At 49.9% G+C, this 5,590-nt stretch overlaps 1 pseudogene across 1 annotated transcript; it reads right to left on the bottom strand.

Annotated features, from left to right (window-relative positions):
• Positions 1 to 2,294: 2,294 nt before the first annotated feature.
• LOC309657169 (G protein pathway suppressor 2 pseudogene) lies at positions 2,295 to 3,293 on the bottom strand (annotated as a pseudogene). Its single transcript has one exon. The product of its transcript is annotated as a G protein pathway suppressor 2 pseudogene (transcript).
• Between the last annotated feature and the right edge of the window lie 2,297 nt (positions 3,294 to 5,590).

Here is a 5,590-nt window from a genome sequence, read left to right as displayed (position 1 = left end):
CTCACTGCGGTGGCCTCTCCTGTCGCAGAGCACGGGCTCTAGGCATGTGGGCTTCAGTAGTTGCGGCACGTGGGCTCAGCAGTTGTGGCTTGCGGGCTCTAGAGCGCAGGCTCAGTAGTTGTGGCGCACGGGCTTAGCCGCTCTGCAGCATGTGGGATCTTCCTGGACCAGGGATCAAACCTGTGTCCCCTGCATCGGCAGGCGGATTTTCAACCACTGCACCACCAGGGAAGCCCCGAGATCCATTTTTGATTCTCTTTGCCTTGCTCTGGGATAAGGCTGACCCTTATGGAATGCATTACCTGGGCTCCCTTGATGACAGGCTTGGCTCATGGGAGGCCCTGGCAGGAGGTAGAGCAATAGGAAGAGAGAGGCCTGGGGTATTTCTTTGCTGCCTCAGCACCATATTCCTGGCAGTATTTTGTGGTTGACGTCCTGCGTGGGAGCTGGTTTTCATAGCTTCACTAACACTGTCTCTGTCCCTCTAGCCCTTGTGGTGCTAACAGCTCTCTGCTGTTGCCAGTGTCTGGTGGCTCAGGATTCTCATCTGTTCCCTTATCTCTGCCCCTATCTCTGCCTCTGCCTCTTCAACGGTCCTTTTACCAAAGTCTTTTTTGTTCTTTTCTGGACCATCTGTGGTGAACTTGGCTTCCCTGATGGATACAGTTCTCTCAGTAGGGCTGTTGTGCGTGGCTGCTAGTGGTCACTCGAGTTTTGTTCTTTTCCTCTTACTGCAATCAGACTGGCTGAGAGTCTGTGGCCAGCTTAAGCCGAAGCCCTCCTACTCCCTGTGAGTCGTTTCTCCAGCCCGATGGGTGGTCTGTGCAGGTGTCTCACACATACTGATGGTCCCGGCCTCTGTGGTAAAGGAATGTTCCCAGGGTTACCCCAGCTGGTAGAAGTACGGCCCCTTTTTCTAGAGGCTTTCCACCATACCCCCCCCAACTCCAATTCTGATCTTCCTGCCACCCGGCTCCTTAGGGGTAATCAAGGCCAAAGAGACATGCAAACATGTGTCCTTTTTCCTCTTTGGGCCGTGCCTTAGACTGCTAGGGCAGCCATAACAGAATGTCACAGACTGGATGGTTTAAAGCACAGAAATTTACTTGTCACAGTTTGGGAGGCTGGAAATCTAAGAACAAGGTATCATTCAAGGTATCAATTGTTTTGGTTTCTCCTGAGGCCTCTGTCCTTGGCTTGCAGATGGCTGCCTTTTTGCTGTGTCCTCACGTGGTCTTTTCTCTGTCGCATGCCCTCCTGGTGTCTCTTCCTCTTATAAGGACACCAGTCTAATCGGGTTAGGGCCCCACCCTTATAGCCTTATGTAACCTTAATTTCCTCCTTCAATGCTCTGTCTCCCAAAAGAGTCATATTGAGGCTTAGGGCTTCAACATATGCATTTTGGGAGGACACAATTCAGCCCATAACAGGCAATGATGGAAAGCATGAAGAAGCAGACACACCCACTCAGACACTTTAGGCAGAGAAATGCCTTCTTTCTCCCTCTTTCCCTGAGGAAAGGTGACTCTAACTTTATCAAAGCCCACAGATCTCCCCCAGGACCAACTTTCCATCCTCCTGTGGTCTGGAGGGTAAGGCATGGGCTTCAAGCCAGATAGTCCTAGCTCTGCATTTACATGATATGCAATCAGGTCACCTGCTTCCCTTCTCCGAGTCCCTATTTCCTCACTTGATTGGGTTGTTAATTAAATGACTTAAGGCGTATAAAGCTGTGAGCAAACTTCTGCCCCTCTGAGGACATTTTGGGAAGAAGCTTAGGAGGATCTCTTCCCACTGCCATTTTTCAGACAGTGTGTAGTTCGTTGTTACTTCTTAATAATTTGCTTTTTTTCCAGACAGCCCACAACACCTTCCCTACCAATAGGCATACCTTATAACTGTAAGCCTAACTCTAGACACCTCGGCTCCTAGAGGCAGGTGTAACAGGTGTGTGGAAGGAAGTGGGCATGCTGACCTGGTGCTGGGGTCCCGGGGATGAATCAGGCAAGGTCCTCACCCCCAGGGAACCCCGGCATGACTTTGGAAAATGGATGAGAAACCATGGCAATGTGGTGAGGACAGTGCGGTGAGGGAGGGAGTGCACGTAGGAACCAGTTTGGGCATGGATGGTTTTTGAGACAGGAGGGCTAGGGTGTCTGGGGAGGCTTTCTACAGAAGGTGAGGCCCCCTCCCCTTTTTTTCAAGTGACAGTAGACTTTATTGGCCTGGGACTCAGACACACTGGGGACCCTCCTCCATGGTGAGTGGTAAGGGTTGAAGATATAATCTGATGGTCACTTGTGGTAGAATCTTGGGTCCTGGCTGTGCTAGATAGTGGTGAGCCAAGGGCAGGGTTGGCTGGTAGCTGAAAAGCCCAACTTTTCGGGCTGTTGCATCCACACAAGGATCTGCGGGGAGGGGCAGGGAGTCCAGGGCTGGATGCGGAGCTTGGGGATGTGTGGGGCATGGGGAGGGTGAGTCAGAGAAGCAGTCTGCTGTTAGCATCTCCCATCTGCTTTTGCAAGGACAGGGCACCACCAGGCTGGGGGAACCCTGTCTGGGTGGGCTGAAAGTGGCCGTGCATGGAGCGGGGCTGTGACTGTGGCTGAGATAGGTATTGTACTGCAGGAAAGGCTCAACATCGTGCTCTGAACTGCTGAGTAGGACTACAGGTTAGCTGCTTGGGTCCATGGTGAGGTGGAGACTGAGCGGTCTCATAAGCACCACCTGGGCTGCCTTGGAATTGTCCATGTTCTGGGGTCCCTTTGGAAGCAGCGGCTGAGCCCACGTAGTGCTGGGTCATAAGCATCTGGGGTCCAAACATCAGTTTGGCTCTGCCAGCTGTCATGAGGATGCCTGGGTGATTGTGTCCTCCAGCTGTCCCCCACTTGCTGAGGGTGTGAGCTCCTGGGTGACAGTCAGGCTCTGCTGGTGCACAGCTGATGTCAGAGTGGTCAGGTCATTCTGCTCCTTTTGCCTTTGTTTTTCTTCTTCATGTAGAACGTTCTTGAGCTGCAGGAAAAGCAGTGCTTTTCTTCCTGTAGGGCCAAAAGCTTCTCCTGAAATGTCAAGATTTGTTCCTTGGTCTCTTCCCATGACATTCTCTCTTCCATCTCCTTCTTCTCCCTTTTCTCCTGTTCTTCCTTTATCTTCTGTTGCATCATCTTGTCTACCTCTTCTTCCTCTTGCTGGTTGTGCCCCTGCCCTGTGATTATGGGCTGGTGCAATGCCCTGGCCATGACATTGGAAAGCTTGGGGTGCTCCAGGAGCACAGGCAGGGTGCTGCCTGGCATGTTTGGGCAGTGGGCACCCAGCTTGGTCACTGATCACCAGACTTAGGATGGGCCCACCTTGTTTTTGCTTCCTCTGCAGCCTCCCTGTGGTTTTCTTTTTTTGCCCCACTCCCCAGAGGTATGGGAAACTGATCAGAATGAGTGGAGGACAGGACATTCCAGCAGAGAGAATCACAGGAAGGTGAGAAACTTACCCTTGAGTCGGAAGCAGAAGTGATGCTCTCAGACTTCCAAGAGGTTAGGGAAGATGTCTTGGGGATAAATAAAGAGGACTCACGGGGACTGGGTTGAAGGAGGTGAGTGTGATGAAATGCCCCTGATGTGCATGGGAGTGAAATGCCTATGGGTGGGCATGTAAGCCAAGCACAACTTCTGGGGGCCTGGGTAGGATAATCTGGGGGTATGACAAGCTGGTGGGGGTCCACCTGGGATCAGTCTGGACGTCCTTACCCAGTGGCTCCTGACCTGCTCTGCTCATTGTTCCCTGGGCTGTTCTGAAGGCCAAATCTGTTGTAGATGTTGTTGACTGCCATGTCTGTTGTGTCAGAGCCAGGGCCTGAGTGGGGTAGACCTCCTCTCCTCATTACCTGACTTGAGCAAGCACCATCATTAATGTATGCTTTTCTTAAGAAATGTGTACTTATTTCTAGTTATATAAGCAATAGGTTCATCCTAGAAAATTGGGAACATACAGAAAAATATACAAAGAAGGGAGTTAAAAACAATGTCCTGATATCAAAGAGATCTGATGTAAGAGATTGCAGAGACACTTAACATTTTGATGTAACTTCTTCCAATGCATTTTTTTTCTTTGTACGTGTACATTTACGTGTACGTGCATAGAAACATAAATGTTCGTGTGTTTAAGTCATACAACCTGCTTTACATCAAGCTGGCATGAAAAAAATGGGATGGTATTAGTAGTCATAACTTGTATTTTACTGGCTCCCCCAAACCCTCTTTTGCAAAGGTCTCCTGAATTATTTCTGGGAAGTTCTAAGGAATTTCTCATATGAACTCAGGAACTACCCCTCTGTTTTCTTTACTTTCAGAATTGTGGTCCTTACAAAGATATTCACTCTGGAGGTCTTCAGGCCTCTGACTCTGCCTCACTTTTGCTGCCAGGGCCCACCTTCAAAGCCTTTTCTAATGGGCACTGTTATGAGTCTTATAGCTGCCATGTACTTTGGCCCCTCCTGGTGTCCTGGAGCCATCCTCCAGGTACAGAGCACAGCTGAGCTCTCCGGAGCCTGTAGGAAACAAAAGCTAAGCTGAGATCCCTATAGAGGTGGGAGTCTCTGACCCTTTTGGCTTATACTTTGGGGGTGCAAACAACTCTGCTTTAGGTCCTACGTAGCAATGTCTGACAGAGCTTTTTATTGAAAACAGTTGTGATAAATAGGCTTGAAAGATGCCCACCATCAACTCCTTCCCTCCCTGCAAGCACCTGCTGCTCCTCACATCAAGAAGTGAAATCTAGTCCTCAATGCTTTGAATCTGGTCTGGTCCTCGTGACTTACTACCAACAGGATGCATCCAAAAGCATGTTCTGGGACTTCTGGGACTAGGTGATAACAAGGCTTGACACTACCTGAGTCTCTTGGAATGCTCATTCTTGGGTTACTTCCTCCCAGAACCCACCACCATATGATGAGAAGCCATATAGAGGGTCCACATGTAGGTGCTCCAGTTGACAGCCCCGTCTGAGGGCACAGTCTGCACCAACTGCCAGGCATGTGAGTGTGCCATCTTGGATTGCCAAGGAGTCCAGCCTTCAGGTGACTCTAGCTCAACCCACCATTTGACCACAACCACATAGGATACCCTGAGGGAGAACTGCCCGGTTAGCTCAAGGAACCATGCAGGAAAATGATAAATTGCTGTTTTAAGCCACTGAAATTTCGGGGTAGCTTGCTACATGGTCACATAAGCTAAACAGCAGAACCTCTTCTCTCTTGGCTCAGATATATTCTGAGTTCCCCAGGAACTGCGTGACAGACACCCTGCCTTCCCCAGAACAGCCCCCGTGCCAGCCTATGTATGAAGCTTTGTGTCTTGGTTAAACATGTCTGCCCAGCCCTTCCCTCCTGATGCTGACTACTCTCCCAGGACAATTCCTCTGGACTCATCCCATCTTTCCACCTGCCATTTCCAGACGTGCCTCAATCCCAGGGGTACAGTATTGCTTAAGCTCTAGCTGAGAACTCTGTACACAAGATGAGGAGGTTACTGTATATACAATTGTATTTATTAAATTCTTTTTGCACTTAGTGTTGTATTGTGGTATCTTTCTAATG

The sequence above is a fragment of the Balaenoptera physalus genome, assembly GCF_965194825.1.
Source record: "Balaenoptera physalus genome assembly, chromosome: 1".
Lineage (NCBI taxonomy): Eukaryota > Metazoa > Chordata > Mammalia > Artiodactyla > Balaenopteridae > Balaenoptera > Balaenoptera physalus.
The sequence above is the reverse complement of the archived record's forward strand: the minus strand, read 5'-3'. Positions and strand labels throughout refer to the sequence as shown.